At 46.2% G+C, this 17,675-nt stretch overlaps 1 long non-coding RNA gene across 2 annotated transcripts in view; it reads right to left on the reverse strand.

Moving 5' to 3' along the window:
* Positions 1–1,711: 1,711 nt before the first annotated feature.
* LOC115285674 overlaps positions 1,712–17,675 on the reverse strand; it is a 33,915-nt gene continuing 17,951 nt past the window's right edge. The window contains exons 3-5 of one of the 2 annotated variants that reach the window (XR_003905643.1): positions 8,638–8,704; positions 3,614–3,884; positions 1,712–1,994 (exon numbers count right to left, since the gene is read on the reverse strand). This is a non-coding gene — a long non-coding RNA (uncharacterized LOC115285674). The remainder of the gene's footprint in view (positions 1,995–3,613; positions 3,885–8,637; positions 8,705–17,675) is intronic. The other variant, XR_003905644.1, reaches the window with a different exon arrangement.

The following is a 17,675-nucleotide window of genomic DNA, read 5'->3' on the forward strand; positions in this document are numbered from 1 at the left end:
TCGGGGATATCAGCTCCCCACCACACCAGCCCCTCACCATGTTCTGCTCAGCCCTCTGCTCTTACACTGAACTGTAGTCATTACCCTTCAGGCATGTCCTCTGCTTCTGCTGGGCTTTGATCACACATTCCCCGGGGAAACTTCCTGCAGGGCCAGTGGTAAGGGAACTCAGGGGGGAAGGCCTGGTTTCCTGGTTTTGATGTCATGAGGACCTGGTCCTTTCCAGGGAGGCCTATTGATGCCTCCTTTGTGTGCCCCACACTGAGAAGTCCAGGAGAGAGCCTGTGTGTCCCCCGCACTGCTGCCCATGCTCACAGTGGGCCAACCCAAGGCAAGCTCCCATGCTGTAGCCTACTGTTAAGAGACGAGTGACCCTGAACAATCTCAGGGATGGAAAGGCCCCTGTACCCAATCTAAGGCTCATCATACAGATGGAGAAACTGAGGCCTTGGAGAGACTGGCCAAGGCTACAGAACAAAGCAGGCCTCCCAGCCTCCAGGGTAGTGCCCTCTGCCTATTGGACTGGCTGCAGGTTGCCCACGAGGCCAGTCTGGGCTACCACAGTGTCGTACTGAATCATACTAAGGAGGTGAACATGAATCCACATATTATTCTTTGCATTATGTCGTGGGTTGAAATGTATTTCTCCAAATCCGTATGTTGGATTCCTAACCCCCAGTGCCTCAGAATGTGACCTTATTTGGAGGTAGGGTCCTTACAGAGGTTAAAATGAGGTCATTAGGGTAGACCCTAAACAAATACGACTAGTGTTCTTATAAAAGGAGGGATATTTGGACACTGAGACACAGCAGGATGATGTGAAGAGGGACAAACTGAGGAGAGAAGCCTCAAATGGATTCTTCCCTCCTGGCCCTTGGAAGGAATCAACTCTGATTTCAGACCTCCAGCCTCTAGAACTGTGGGGGAACACATTTATATTGTGATCTGGGCCATTTTGTTGTGGCAGCCCCAGGAAACTGATACAGATGATAAAGTTCATAATAATGAACTTAGAGCACTATTACTTAAAAAAATTTTTTTTAAAAAATGTGTGTTTATTTTTTGAGAGAGAGAGACAGAGTGCAAGCAGAAGAAGGGCAGAGAGAGAGGGAAACAAAGAATCCAGAGCAGGCTCTAGGCTCTGAGCTGTCAGCACAGAGCCTGAAGCAGGGTTTGAACCCACAAACTGGGAGATCAAGATCTGAGCTGAAGTTGGAGGCTTAACCTCCTGAGCCACCTAGGTACCCCAGAGCACTATTACTTTTATTTGTTTTTTATTTTAGTGAGGAGGTTGGGGTTTCAGATATTTTTTGTGCTTTTAATTCTTTTTAGTTTGTTTTGTTTTTATGGATCACAAATCAGAATGTATTTATTAACACTCAGCAGTTTAGAAGGAGACGCTGATGGGAAGGCTGCCTGGTGCATTATAGGGGTGGAGGCCCATACGGGAGGTTGGGTCCACAGTGGCTGGGATAGGCATCAGAGAATCGCTGGATGTGTGGGCTGTTGAGGTGCAAGGCAGATAGGGAGCCACAGCCCCGCATCTCCCACTGTTTTGGTGACATTTTCTGTCCCCCAGTGTCCCTGATGGCAGTGACATTGATCAGAAACCCCATGGCAACACAACTAGGGCACCACCATCCAGCCAAAGAGACCGAAGGGACGGGCTACTGAGTGCTTGCTTGTCCTTTCACAAAAAAACAGATCAGTGTTATTTTAACAAAAAGAACTTCATGGGAACTACTGGTGTAGGCGTCATTGTACAACACGTATTTTAAACAAAATCACAGACCTTCAGTTGATGAAGCTTATTCCCGAGAATGTCAATGTGTTGTTGAAAGCCCCACTGACCCACTCAGCTAAGTGACAGTTTTTGTTCTTACAGCAGGCCTGTTACCGTTGCTTTTCAGTGGAGGCTTAAAATAAGCAATTTCTCTTCAGGCCAGAACTCAGCTTGCTACAGGTTCACAGAAGGGATTCAGAGGCTTCACAACCTTTGGGAAAATGACCAAATATCTAATTCAGAAGGCTAATGCCTAGCATTTGGCTACCATGAAAACATATCCCATTGAATAGAAAACCTTAGCCAGAGTTTCCAGGCATGAAGCACTACCCTGCCCTCCCCGCAGTGCATGGTGGGTCCAGTTGAATGTGGCTCTCCATATTTCCCACAAATCCATTCCAGTTGGAGTTCCCTCAGGACAAGGAGCCTTGTGCTCACCCAGAGTCTTCTCTCACCATCTACAGAGCTAGTGCCGCATCCCTGGGACAGAGAGATCCCTGGAAGTCCTAGAGATCACCCAGGGCACTGTTCTCATTATCTATTGCTGAACAGCAAACCATCCCCAAACGGAGTGTCTTAAAGCAACACCATCATTTCTTTTGCTCATGAGCCTGCAATTTGGGCAGCACTTGGCTGGCTAGGGTAGTTTATCTCTGCTCTACTCAGCTTAGCTTGGGGTGGCTGCAGGCAGGGCTGGAATCATCCAAGGGCTCCCTCACGAGTCTGAGGCTTGTGCTGGTTGGCAGCCCAGAACCTCAACATTTGCTGGAGCTGTTGGCTGGAAAACAGACACGTGGTCCCCTGAGATCTGGGGCCTTACACCATGGCAGTCAAAGTCATAGGGTGATCTAACCTCAGAAATCACCCTGCACTCCTCTGCCACATTCTTTTCATCGCAAAGGTCACAAAGGCCTGCCCTGTTTCAAGGAGAGCAGAAATGGAATCCTCTTACTGGCTGGTGAGATTCTGGAAGAGCATGTAGGGCAGAAATATTGCTGTGGTCATTTTTGGAAAATGCAGCCTGCCACACCTTGGGCCAGGGGTCACACTGGGGACTCTGGGTCAAGGAGGCAGGTCCCAAATATGATTTACCTCTAGGCATTGGGGATACAGCCTGAAAATGCCTCCCCACTGCTACTGTAGTGAGGCTGAGTTAATATCCATGGGGCATATCTGTGTTCCCTCTGGCCCCTTGGGTCCATCAGCATGAAGAGACCAGCCTTGCACCTTTCTCAAGGCCTCTCAGCAATGACCATCTGTGATGACAGGACTCTCCAGTCTGAAATGAGTCATCAGTGGAATCTCCTTCAGCAAATGACCCACTCAAAGAGAGGATTTGTCATGCCTGGGGCATTTTATAAATCTTGTCACTCAGCCTGGCAAGCTGTGATTCCATTAGTAACAGTAGCTCAGCCGGCATGATGTGATGTTGCCAGGGCAGACACTCTGCTCAAGGCCAAGTGCAGAGGGACATGGGACCTGTGCTTTGGCTGCCTCTTCTCCGGAGGCCCCCAGAACTCATCTGCCCAGGGGGGTGGAGGCAGGAGACCCTCAGTGGTCTGCCCCTCTCAGCCAGGACATTTGATTCAGGTGGGGTTTGCACACTCCTCAAGGTTGCCCTTCTCTACCTGTGACACTCATGCAAGGGAAAATGCGAGTGACTCATGTCCTAAGCCGAGCTCCTCTGGGACCCATCACGAGGGAGGAGCCAATGAGGTGCTGGGACAGTAGTCTGCACCCACATCCTGCTCTTCTGCTGCCTCTTGGGGGACAATGTTCACAGGCCCACTTGAGACCTCCTTCCTTACCTGTCACACGGGTAACACCCACCTTGAAGCATAGTGCTGGTCATACTAGGTCGATAGCCACTGGCCTCTCTGGACTCCTGCTCATTCTCAGAACAAGGACTACTGACCTGTGGCCACAACTTAGGGCTGGCCAGGACTGGAGGAGGAACTGGAACCCCAGGGTCTCTGAGAAGGGGGGGAGTGGGCAGGGCTGCCACCTTCCTTCATCTGGCTGGAGTTCCCTCTGAACGTCCATGTTCTGGATTGAAACCATTGGGTTTGAGACTTGGAAGGGGCTCTGCAATCTCCAGGGTCTAGAAAACAAGAAGGATTCCACTGTTCGCTTACCCAGTAAGCATTTTCTGACCCCTGCCATATGTGGAGCTTCTCAAAAGGTGGGGGTCCTGGGTCGTTTGGAGCCTCTCCCCTGATCCAGCCCCCCAAGTTCTTTTCCAGGTCACTAATCCCTGGGGGCCCTCTTTGGAGCATCTGTCCATTTACGGAGGCCTTCTTTAGCTGCATCTCACGAGCAGAGCACCCAGCTCCTATAACTCAGCTCAAGCCTCATATCCTTGGCTGTAAAACCGGTTCAAAGTAGTGCTCCCCCGCCCAGGTGGTGGTGTGGCAAGCCCACTGAGCAGGGCCCGTGGAAGGGCCCTGGGAAGTGTGACAAGGATGCTCCATGTATATCTCCATCCCGACCCCAACAATGGTAAAACCTGAACCCTGGCAAAACCTGAACCCTGGAGGAGAAGCACCATGCCTGTAGCCACAGCTCCTGAACCTGCCCTGTCCTCCTTTCCAGGACCTCAGGTGAACTCCCATCCCACCAACACCCTGTCTTGAGCCTACTGGAACATTCCCCTTCAGAATGCAAACAGCCTGGAATGCTCTTCATATGGAAATCCAAACTCCAGGGACCCCATGCCTCTCTCTTATTTCTCTGCTCCCTTGACAGAAAGTTGCCTTGACAATGTTATGTTCTTTAACTATCTCCTCTCCTGGCCCCTGCACTCCTTGTGGCCCCCACTCTTCCCCGATTCTGTCCCTATTGGAGCCCGAAGGCCAAAGGCCTCCACCCAGTTGGGTCTGCAGGGACCCTCTGCACCCACTCAGCCCCTGAAAGTGTGGCATGCACCCACCCATCCTCCCCCAGGGCCTCCCTCACTTGGCTTCCCAGATACCCACTCCCTCCTGCCACCTCTGGCTCTCCTCCCTGGGCCCTCTGCTTACCCCACACCTACTCCTCAGCCTCCTCACTCAGGCCTGGCTGGCAACATGGCTACCCGGCCATTCCCTCGGCCTTCCCTCCCTGTGAAGTCCGCTTTCAGAGCTGCCTGCCCTCCACTGCCTCTCCCACATGGACACCAAACAGGCATCTCAAGTTTAATGCGTCTAAAAGAAACTTGATTTACATTCTTCCCATCCCCCGAGTCTTGCTTCTCCCTCAGCCTTCCCATATTTATCCAGTTTCTCAGGAGAAAAACCAAAGAGTCACCCAGGGCTCCTTTCTTTCTTTCATTCCCCAAATCTGATCCAACAGCATATTCTGCTGGTTCTTTCTTCAGAACATATTCGAAATCTCACTCACTTTGGTCATGGCCACCTTGGTCCAAGCTGCTCTCCTCTCTAGGCCATTTGGTGGCTTCCTCTGGGGCTTCTGTCCTTGTCCTCGCCCCTTCCTAATCTATCCTCCCCACAGTCCCAGAGTGATGCTGGAAAATAGCAAGGCCCTCTAACACAGAGGAGCCCCCCACTTGGCCTGATATTTCAGCAACAGGCATCAAATTGCCTGACACAAGGCTGCAGCCTTGGGGTGAGTGGAGCATTCAATGATGGATGGTTGCCCCCACCCCCACCCCAGCTTACCCAACTTCTCTGGCCTCACCGTCCTCCTCACTTCACTTAGGTCCCTCTGGCCTGCTATGCTCTTCCCTGAATAGAGCAAGGCTATGCTTGGGAACTTTGCACTGGCTGTTCCCTCTATCTGGAGGGCACTGGTCCTGCACGCCCTGGCCCTTCCCTCACTTGACCAGGCATCTGCTCAGATGTTGCTCCTCAGCAGGCCTTTCCTAGCCCTGTGCTCCCACACTATCCCTGGCCTGCTTTGCTTTCCTGTTTTATATATATATATACATATATATATCCCTGTTATATTTCATTGTTGTATTTGTTTGCATGTATATTTGCAAATGTATATGGTTTTATACTATGATGTAAGCTTCTGAGGGCAGGGAGCTCATTCTTTGGTGTCTCTAGAGCCTAGAACAATACTTGGAACACAGTAGGTGCTCAACAAATATTGATTGGTTGAATGAATGAACAAGATGGCGATACACCCACATCAGGACATCTGGTTTACCTTGGCCTTCCTGATAGCTGTGTGCAATTCCACTGTGTGGCTGTGCCGCAGTTGACTTAACTGCTGCCCTGCTTGAAGACATTTAGCATTTTCATTATTTTGCTACTGTCAACAAAGGTGCATTGCACATCTTTGTACACCTGTCTTTGCAATCATGTGTGAATATAGTGAAAAATCAATATTCTAGGCTTTGGACTTGCTGGGTGCATTTAAAGCTTTGGCAGATAGTGCCAAAATGTCTCCTAAGTATGTTTTTTAACAAATTATGATTTTTAAAAATATTAAAAAACACATATTTTAAAAGAATGAAATTAGCATCACTCCATCACACAGTCCTTGAGACTAAATTCAAGCCCTGGGACTGAGTTTCACTTCCTAGGGCCAAGGCCCAGGCCCAGAGAGCATGTGGGACTGTGATCTCTTGGCTGCCGTGGCCATGGTTATCAGGATGGCCCCAGCCTTTCCTACTCTTCCAGAACCAATCTTCAGTGCCTGTTGCCAGGTTACTTTATAACCCAGGGAAAGCACCCTAACTGTGATGGATGGCTGTTACCCATGCTGCATTGTGAAGAGCCTCCTGAAGTTCACCAGCACCTACCCAACGAGCATTTACTCAGCACCTGCTCTGAGGGTGCTCTGTGCTGTGATGGTGCTATTGGAGGTGATAGGGATACCGCCTGCAACAACACAAGAAAGCCCTGCCCACAGGGAGCTTGCATTCTACTTGGGGAGACAGACCATGAAGAGAATACAGGAGCAAACTGTATAGAATGTAAGATGAGATGAAATGCTATGAGAAGAACAGCAGCAGTAGTGTGGTAGCCAGTGTCAGGAGTGGCTTCAGATAATCACACCTCTAAGTGTTCACATACTTGTGCTATTCCCCTCTACCTCCCTTTGAATGTGGGCTGGACCTAGGACTTGCTTCTGTTTTTGAGAGAGAGAGAGCACAAGTGAACGGGGGTGGGGTGGGGGAGTAGACAGAGGAAGAGAGAGAATCTCCAGCAGGTTCCATGCTTATCTTATAGCCCGACATTGGGGCTCGATCCTGTGACCCTGGGATCATGGCCTGAGCCAAAATCAAGAGTCAGATGCTTAACTGACTGAGCCACCCAGGTGCTCTATGACTTGCTTCTAATGAACTGAAAGAGCAGAAGTGATGTTCCAAGATTAGGTTGCAAATCCCTGGGAGTCTGTTTTACTGGCACTCCCTCTCTCTCCCTTGCTCACCTTGATGTTTGAACAGTGCTCTGGTGGGCCACTGTGTAAGAGACTGAGGGCAGCCCACAAGGAGCCAATTCCTGCCCACAGCTTCATGAGACAGCCTGAAGCAGATCCAGCCCTGAGGTAACCATAGCCCAGCAAACACCTTGACTGAAACCTACAAGAGCACCTGAGCCAGACGGACACCTAAGCCACACCCAATCCCTAACCCATAGAAACTGTGAGATAACAAATGTACAAAAGTTGTTTTCTTAAGCCACTAAGTTTTGGGCTTGCTTGTTACTCATCAATAGCTAACTAACACAGAGAAGAATAGAGAGTGCCAGGGTAAGGGGTCCAGTTTAAAATGGGGTACCAGTGAAGGAGTTATTTGAGATAAGACTTGAAGAAGGGAGAGCCATGGTACTCCAGGGGCAGAGCTAGAACTGGGGACATATCTTTTGTGGGAGCTGAGGGACAGGTTTGTAGGAACAGAGCAAGAAGGACAAGAGGCAGAGGGAGGGCAGATAGCAGCTGAGGGTGTCATGCTAGCATTTGGGCTCTTGCTCTGGGCTCTGCAAAAGGGGGCCTTACAACCTTTGCAGAGTTGCACATTTTAACATGATTCAGGTGGCGATAAGAGTGTTTGGGCAGGTGGGTGGTGGCAGGGAGATGAACAGAGGTGTCAGGTCCTAGGTTTCCTTTACAGGCGATCAGATGAGAGGTGTGTATAAGGAAAGAGAGCTGGTTTTGCATCAGAAGGAAGGTAGAGGCAAGTAGATCTGATGAGGCCTGGAGGTTGGGGTTCAAGCTCTGGATGCCTGTCCGAACTTCAGGTGGTTGGGCAAGGCAGCATGTAGAGACTTTCTGAGCCATGAGGCGGGAGGCAGGAGGGAGTGGAGGTGAGGACCTGGGGTGGCAGAGCCAGGGTAGGGAGCCTGGAAGGAAGGTGAGACAGTGTGGAGGAGCTGGGGCTGGGGAGCTCAGTCATCCTGATGTCTGTAAGGTGAGGCCAAGAGCTGACTTGGGTTTAGCAGCTTGAGGGTCACTGGCTGTCAGCGTGTCTAGAATTTTTGCAGAGGGCTCAAGAGAGCATTCAAGAGGCAAACCACACATAGGAAGGCAATTTGAACCGGTTTTACTGCCAAGAGGAGAAAGAAATAGGGCAGCAGGTGAAGGGACAGAGTGAGTTCAACAAAGGGGTGTCTTAAATAGCAGTGTATAAACCCAACAGGAATGGTTTGGCTAGAGAGAGAAACACCAGGACACAGCAGAGAGGGAGGTTGGCTGGCAGTTGTCCCAAGAGAGGGAGCTAGAAATGTCTTTAGGATCCGGTTGGGAAATCAGAGCATCAGATCCAGGAAGTTCCGGAGGATGTGGGTGCCCCTGCAGCACGCACGGGTCCCCTGACATCCCACCACACTGGCTGGCGGACAAGTCACCCTGGGGGTGACCAAGAGAGCTGGAGCCGAGCTGGGAGACTGCCCTTGGAATTTCCTGACCTGGACGAGGTTCAGCCTTTAATCTCATGTTGCATCTACAGCCTTGTTTCATGTGGTGTTTAAGAAGCTGAAAGAAACAAAGATTGATAAGCTTTACAGAGGAGAGTGGAGGCCAACCCTAGATGCCCTTGACTGACCCTCGGAGGTGCTGGGGGCAGGACAGGGACTCTGGGGGCCCAGCGGCTGGTCACCTCTGAGGGAGCAGTGGGCAGCTGACCATCCTGGCTGTGAGATTAAGGACGACCTTCCCTAAGCCTCAGTTTGTTCATCTGGAGAATGGAGTGAGTGAGAGCATACTCTCACAGGCCGTGTGAGGGGTGTGCAAGGAAGACCTGCGAGGGGCAATGACTTTGTGGAGGAAAGGGATTAGTCATCCGCTGAAAGCCGGATCAAGGTGCTGCAAATAGGACTTGAGGTGCCCCGAACAGTCGAAGTATTGTTTCGTCGGGGGAAAGAAAGCTTAAACTTGCTACTGAATTGAGGAAAAAAATCCCTTGTTTGAAACAGCTTCTGTTCTCCTTCCTCCTCATCTGTGCGCCCGAGGATTTGCTGCCTCTTGACGGCCAAGAATGCAGGCAGAAGGAGCAGAAACGGAGGTCTGCATGTCGGGGCAAACTGAATTTTCCTTTTTTTCTGGACTCTGAGAGAGATATTATTTCCTCCATTGGTGCAAATGTGTTCATGGAGCACTTCCCACAAACTCAGAAGTAACAAACTGCCTTTCCTCACGGCCTGGGACAGTGGCTGTGGCTTTCCTGCCAAAGGGGGCCCGTGGCTGGCCTCAGAGCCATCACGCCGTGATGGGTGAGCTGGGGGAACTGCCAAGTGTGCGCAGAGGACGGCAACCCCAGGAGGCTTCTGGTCTGCTTCCTTCACTTTACTGATGAGGAACAGGGCCCCAGAGAAGGCGCTAAGTTCCCTGGGGGGTGGCAGGCAGGCAGCCCTGGGCACCCAGCCGGCTTCTCCTCCTCCACCATCCGTCTCTGACCAGGCTTGTTTCTGGGAAGCAGCAAGGAGTTTTCAGCCAGGAGTTGGTATTCAGCCAGGAGTTTGGGTTTCAGCCAGTGGTTCGTATTCGTTAAAAGAGATGAAGAAGGTGAAGCTGTTATCAGGAGAGAGTATCTGGGGTCTGAGTTCACTGTGGGGTCTCAGGAACTAGATACCATCAGCCTGGCCTGCCCAGCGGATGTGGAGGGAGAATGTGGCTGTCACACATGGGAGCCGCCTAATTCCAGCCGCCTGCCCGCACTCCTGGGAGCCCGGAAGATGGAAAACAGGTTCCAGTCCAGAAGGAAATGAGCAGAGGCGCCCTTGCAGCCAAGGGCTGGGGCCAGCAGCCTGACTGCTTCTGGCTCCCTCCGCCGGCCCGGAGCCGGCAGCGAGGGCAGTTTCTGGCAGATGGTTGACTGGGTTGGGTAGTTGGATCTGGAGACTCTGGGTGCCCTGGGTCCTGCTCTGCAGGACTCTCAGCTCAGTTGAGTTCCCTAGAGAATGCGAGCTCCCAGCTGGCCCGCGTAGCTAGATGTTCCCCTTCTGTTTCACAACAGGTGGGCCTCTCTTTAGATGGACCCTGAGAGCAGGAGAGGGACAGAAATACCACAAAGGTCTCACTGCTGAGGAAACCTTTGCTGGATGCCACCACCTGCTCTTGATTCACTAAAACATGGTCACACGGAATTTTCTTGAATAGGATAAAGAAATTGTGGTAGGCTCTGTGGAGGTCATTCCCGACCTCCTTCCATTATAATCTGCACTCCTGAGGCTGAACAGCTAACTATATTTCTGGCCTGTCTTGAACTAAGTGTGGTCAAATGACACAGTTCTGGAAAATGAGACATAACTGGCAGTCAGCTGGGGGATTCTGAGAAGGCTTGTTTTCTTAGCAGAAGAGCCAAATGTGGTTGGTGCTTCCAGTTTTCACTCCATTTCTCGTCTTCCTACCTTGAAGGTGGCTGCGAGGCCAGGGGTTGGGGCAGCCATGTTGCAGCGCTGAGGCAGACACACGAAAGAGAGGCTAAGCACTTGCTGAGACAAGGCCCTGACGCGGCTGAGGTGCTGAACACCAGCCAGCATCTTTCTACTTACAGGCTTCTTGTAAACTGAGGCAAAACAAAGCCTTGTTTGTTTAAGCTGCTGTGCCTGGAATTCTTGCAACAGAAAGCATTCCTTGCTAATGCACACCGCTATGGCAAACTATCAGCCAGCATCACAAGAAACACTGAAACTCTAGCTGCATTTCCATTACATTGTGAGACAAGGGCGTGCCCACTGTAACAGCTAGGATTGATGCTAATACAAATAACATTTTTTTTGAATGTTTACTACATGCCAGCTACTCTCCTAAGCACTTGGCATATTTACTCATTTTATCTTCCTGCAAACCCGTGGGGAATATCTTAGGTATCAAAACTAAGGCATTGAGTGATTGAGTGATTGTCCAAGTTGGTAAAGAGCAACCCAGGATGTGACTCTGGAAAGTGTGGTTCTATGTGCTCATAATCACGTGTGGTGGTATTGTCTCTCTATAAGATCAGGAGGTAGGGGAGAATGGAACTACCCAGGTCTCAGGTCTCAGGTCTTTTGTCCTCAGCCTCCTGGCCATTGCCTGCTGTCCCTCTGTGCACTGCTCTGGGAAAACTAGTTACCTTCCGAAGGAGGGTGGGGGCCAGGATCAGAGGTGGGGACTGGACACCCGGAATCCTCAAGAGTCTGGGAGAGCCTGTGGGCCACTCCACAGAGAGCCAAGACCTCGGGCCAAGGCCCCTCCTCTGCTCCAGGGCACGTACGGGCAAACACTGCCAAGATTTTCTTTCTTTTTTTCTTCCTCTGTTTCCAAAGCAGATTGATCCCACTTCTGATGAACATCTTTTTCTTTATTTTTAAAGCTACTTTTCTGTTCAGCAATATTGGTGAGTCTCGTAGGCTGGGAGCTGACTTGTCTCTTCTTTACCTATTAGCTCTTAATGTTCTTTTTTTTTTTGGTTGTTATTGTTATGAAAGAAATACAAGGCTGCTATAAAATCTTCAAATAGTTCAGGAGTTTATGAAATAAAAACTATAATTTTCTGCTCCCGTATTTTCAACCCCCACACCTCTCTCCTGTAGCTCAGAGGGATAACATTGCCTAGGCGATTCGAGTGTGTCCTTTCAGAGCCTCACTATGTAAGATGCACACATCTTATTCTAAAGAGAAAAAAGACTCCACAGGGCAGTCTGTAAGTTACTTCTTATCCAATAATAATTCATGGACCTAAATAAATCTGGCTCATTGTTTCCAACATATGCTGATCTTTCCTTAGGAAGGAAGTACTATGATTTCTTTAGCCAACCTTGTGTCCATGGACACTGTGGCTGTTTCCCATGTGTTGCTGTTATGTACTTGTATGCTAGTTTGGGTTGTAGAGATTCCTACACGTGGTTTGGCTGTGTCCAAACCTGCAGGTGACAGGTATGGCCAAATGTCATTCCTAAACTCCTGCACCAACTACTCTCTCCCTGGCTGAGAACAAGAGTGCTCTTTCCCCATGCCTTTACTAAGCCTGGATACGCTTAATCTTTACAAATTTTGCCAACACCCCAGGAACCCAAATCTTGGTTTCTAAATACTGTCTCCCCTAAAAGGAACCAGGAATCATGGCTCTTTGGAGAAATGACTGATTCCAGGGCTGGGGCTGGGGGAGAAAAACCAGCTTAGAACAGTTTGATGTGACAGAAAGAAAGTATTCAAAGAATGATAGGGGCATGTCAAGGGGATACAAGCTAACTCGAAGGAGCTCCCGTTGACCCAAATGGGACATTTTGAGCAACAGAATAAATGATAGCAATGAATTACAGCGATTGGAATGAAAACTCCATGAGTCTGTAATGATATTAAGTAAAGAGGAAAAGCCTGTACTTGCAGTAGAATTTCGGCTAACACGTGGAGACAGAATTTAGAGAAAGCATCATTTGGCAAAAGTTATGATAATTGATCAGACAAGAATCATCAGTAGATGCTAAATTTGTGGGTGAAAGTTTGAACAGGAACTGTAAACTCAACGTATCTTCCTACAAAAAGACTTCTTTATCACAGAACGGAAAAAAAGCCACTTTACAATTGAGAAACCCAGTGACTATCTGCTTAACCAAATAATCAAAGTTCATATCACCAGTGATGAAACAAACCGCCATGTCCATGTTGGTGACCCACTGAGAGGCCACAGCAGCACTTCTGTGGCATTCTTGCCAAAAATGGATGATCTGAGTCTAATCCTTGGGGAAACATCATAAACTCAAACAGAGGGGCATTGAACAACAGAAAGGGACAGTGTCCTTCATAAATGTCAATGTTATGCAAGCAAAGAAAAGCAGAGCCTTCTCCAGATTACAGGGGACTCCTGGGCCATGACAATTAGTGATCCTAGACTGGGAAAAAATGTTATTAAGGGCAATATCAGGACCGATGACATAATTAAAGTATGACTTCAGATAATATATGAAAGTATGACTAAGAGATAACAGCTGTATCCATGCTAGCTTTCCTGCACTTGATAAATGTATCATGGTCAAGTAGGAAAATGTCCTTGTTTATAGAAGACAAAGATTTAAATATATAGGAGTAAGGAGGCAGGGAGGTATGCAACTTATTGTCAAATCATTCAGAAAAAAAACCATACATATATATATATATATATACACACACACACACACATACATATATTATACACATATATATACATGTACATATATATGCGTGTATGTATGCATATGAGAAATACACACAGAGAAAGAGAGAGGTAGAGAAAACAAATGCAGAAAATACAAACAGTCCAGTGAATATGGGTTAGTGGATGGGATGCCTGGGTGGCTCAGTCAGTTCAATGCCCGACTTCAGCTCAGGTCATGATCTCACAGCTCGTGGGTTCAAGCCCCACATCGGGCTCTGTGCTGGTAACTCGGAGCCTGGAGCCTGCTTCAGATTCTGTGTCCCCTTCTCTGCCTCTTCCCTGCTCATGCTCTGTCTCTCTCTTTCTCTTTAAAAAATAAATAAACATTAAAAAATTAAAAAAAAATGGATCAGCAGTGTAAGGGAGTTCTTTGCACTGAGTTTAGAACTGTTTTCAAATAAAAGGTTTAAGAGAAAAATGATTTTTTCCAATGTGTTAGGTACAAAATTACATCTCATAGGCATTTTAATCTGCATTCACTTCATCACAGGCAATGTTGATCATATTTTCACACGTTAGTCATTTCTAGTTATTTTGTGAATCACTTCTCTGTTAGATTGTTTCTGTTTCACTAAGTGGAATGTTTTCTGAACTGTATTAAAGTTCCTTTCTATTTTGTACATGGTGAATATCTCTCCAATTTTATCATTTGTCTTTTGATTTTTATGGTGTCTTTAGCTGTGTAGATGTTTTACATTTTTACAAATAAAATCTATCACCTTTCCTTCCCCCTGCAAGAATATGAAACATGTATAATCTCTAGTAATTAAATAATATAGCTAGAGCTCAAGTCTGCCTCTAATTTTTAAAATTAAAATTTTTATTTGGACATTACAGATTCACATACAGTTGTTAAGAAATAATACAGAAAGATCCCATATATTATTATTATTTTTTTTTTTGGAGAGAGACAGAGGGCACAAGTGAGCGAGGGGCAGAGACAGAGAATCCCAGGAGGGGCAAAGAGAGAGAAAGGGAGAGAGGGAGGGAGGGAAAGAGAGAGAGAGAGAGAGAAGTGGGGCTCCTCTGAAGGGGGCTTGTGTTCAACTAAAGCAGGGCATGAGGTCGCCTGATATGGGACTCCAGCTCATCCAAAGTAGAGCTCTAGCTCATCCAATGTGGGACTCGAACTCATGAACCATGAGATCATGACCTAAGCCAAAGTCAGATGCTTTACGAATAAGCTACCCAGGTGCCCAAAAGATCTCATATCCTCTTTACCCAGTTTTCCCCACTGGTACAACTTTGCAAAACTCCAGTACAACATCATAACCAGGATATTGACATTGATACAGTCAAGATACACTACATTTCCATCCCCACAGGGATCCCTCATGTTGTCCTTCATAACCACGCCCACTTTCTTCTCACCCCATCCTTCCTTAACCCCTGGCAACTACTAATCTGTCCTCCATTTCTACAATTTTGTCACTTTAAGAATGTTACAGAAATAAAATCGTGTAGTATATAACCTTTGGGATTGGTTTTTTACCACTCAGCATAATTCTCTGGCGATTCATTCAGGTTGTTGCCTATATCAATAGCTTGTTTCTTTTTATTACTGTGTAGTATTCCATGGTGTAGCTGTCCTGAACTTTGCTTAAACCATTTACCCATTGGAGGACATCTGGGTTCTTTCTAGATTTTGGCTGCTACAAATAAAGCTGTTATAGATTTTTGTGTACTGGTGTTTGTGTTAACATCAGTCTTAGGGGTGCCTGGGTGGTTCAGTTGGTTAAGCATCCGACTTCGGTTCAGGTTATGATCTCACAGTTTGTGGGTTTGAGCCCCGCGTCAGGCTATGTGCTGACAGCTAGCTCGGAGCCTGGAGCCTGTCTTCAGATCCTGTAACTCCTTCTCTCTCTGACCCTTCCCTGCTCACGATGTCTCTCTCTCTCAAAATTAAATTAAAAAATTAAAAAAAGTAACATCAGTCTTAATTTTTCTGGGATAAACACCCAGGAGTGCAATTGTTGGGTTGTGTGGTAGGTGCCTGTTTAGTGTTTTGTTTTGGTTTAAGAAATGTCAAACTGTCTTTGAAAGTGGCTCTACCATTTGACATCACCACCACCAATATATGAGTAATCCAGTTTTTCCACATCTTCATCAGGATTTAGTGTTGTCACTATTTTTTTTTTTTAGCTCTTCTGATGAGATGTTATTGTGGTTTCAGTTTGCACTTCCCTAACAGCTTATGATGTTGAAGATCTCTTCAAATGCTTATTTGCCAACTATATATCATCCTCAGTGAAATGTCTGTTCATGTCTTTTGCCCATTTTCTAATTGAAAAATTTTTTTTACTTGTTGAGTTTTGGGAGTTCTTTAAATAGGAAAATGTCCTAAAAAGTGGCATAAAATGATATATTCTAGATATCAGTTTCTTGGTTGGAATGTGGTTTACAAAATACTTTCTCTCACTCTGTAGCTTATCTTTTATCCTCAAAGCAGGGTCTTTTGCAAAGCAAAAGTTTTAAATGTTGATGAAACTCAGGTTACTAATTTTACCTTTAAAGGGTCAGGCTTCTGATGTCAGGTCTATGAACTCTTTGCCTAGACCTAGATCTCAAAGTTTCTCTCTCTCTCTCTCTCTCTCTCTTTTGGTTTTAAGTTTACATTTATCTCTGTGATCCATTTTGAATTCTCTTTTGTATAAGATATGAAACTTAGGTCAAGGTTCAGATCTATGACTAAGGATGTCCAATTATTCCCGTACCATTTGTTGAAAAGGCTATCTTTCCTTCATTGAATTGCTTTTGTACCTTTGTCAAAAATCAGTTGGGCGTATTTTTGTGGGTCTATTTCTGTGTCCTCTGTTCTGTTCCATGTATCTACGTGTCTCTCCCTTTGCCAGGACCACACAGTCTTAATTATTGTAGCAACATAAAAATCTTAACATTGGGTAGACTAATTCCTTCCACTTTATTCTTCTTTTTCAAGATTGTTTAAACTACTCTAGGCCTTTTGTCTTTCTATATAAATTGTAAAATAATCTCATATATATCTACAAAAAATTATGCTGAGAGATTTATAGGCATTGTGTTAGGCATATATGCAGATTTGGAGGAAATCTATATCTTTAGGGTGTTGTCTCCTGTTCCATGTCTCTCTATTTATTTAGATCTTCTTTGATCTGTTTCAACAATATTGTATGGTTTTCAGGTTAACAAGTTTTGTTAGGTCTACATCGAAATATCTTTTTTTTTAGTTACTGTTAATGGTTTCTTTTAAATTTCAGTGTCCATGTATTTGTTGCTAGTGTACAGAAATAACACTTTGTATGGATTTTTTTGTATGTTTATCTTGTATCCTGAAAACTAGCTGGACTCAATAGTTTTAAGAGATTGTTTTATGTTGATTTCTTAGGCTTTTCTACCTTTTGTTATCTGCAAACCCTTTCAATCTGCATTTATTTCCTTCCCCCTGTCTAACCTTCTTATTGCCTGGTTATAACTTCCAGTACTGTGTTGAATAAGAATGCTGAGGGGGCACCTGGGTGGCTCAGTCTGTTGAGCGTCCGACTTCGGCTCAGGTCAGATCTCACATTCGTGGGTTCGAGCCCTGCGTCAGGCTCTGTGCTGACAGCTAGCTCAGAGCCTAGAGCCTGCTTCCAGTTCTGTGTCTCCTTCTCTCTCTGCCCCTTCCCCTCTCATGCTCTGTCTCTCTCTGTATTAAAAATAAATAAAACATTAAAAAAAAAAAGAATGCTGAGAGTGGACAACCTTGCTTTGTTCTAATCTTAGGGGGAAAGCATACAGTCTTTCAACATTAAGTATAACATTAGCTGTAGAATTTTTTTTTTGTACATGCTCTGTATCAGTTTTTTTTTCTGAAACTTTCTTTTCAGGAATGAGTGTTGAATTTTGTCAAGTGTATTTTCTTCATCAACTGAGATGACCATGTGATTTCTTTTCTTTAACCTATTAATATGGTTGATTACACTGATTGATTTTCAAATGTTGAACCAGCCTTACATTTCTAAAATATAACTTGCTTGGTCATAGTATAAAATTCTTTTATTATTTTTTAAATTTTTAATTAAAAATATCTATATCTATACCTATCTATCATCTATCTATCTATCATTCATCTATTTTAATAAACTCTACACCCAACATGGGGCTCAAACCTCACAACCCCAAGGTCAAGAGTCATATGCTCTACTGACTGAACCAGCCAAGCACTCCTAAAATTCTTTTTTAATGTTTTATTTATTTATTTATTTATTTATTTATTTATTTATTTATTTATTTTTGATGGGGGCGGGTGGAGGCGCAGAGAGAGAGGGGAAACAAATGATCTGAAGCCAATTCTGTGCTGACAGCAGAGAGCTC

Source organism: Suricata suricatta, chromosome 2 (assembly GCF_006229205.1).
Source record: "Suricata suricatta isolate VVHF042 chromosome 2, meerkat_22Aug2017_6uvM2_HiC, whole genome shotgun sequence".
NCBI classification, from domain to species: domain Eukaryota; kingdom Metazoa; phylum Chordata; class Mammalia; order Carnivora; family Herpestidae; genus Suricata; species Suricata suricatta.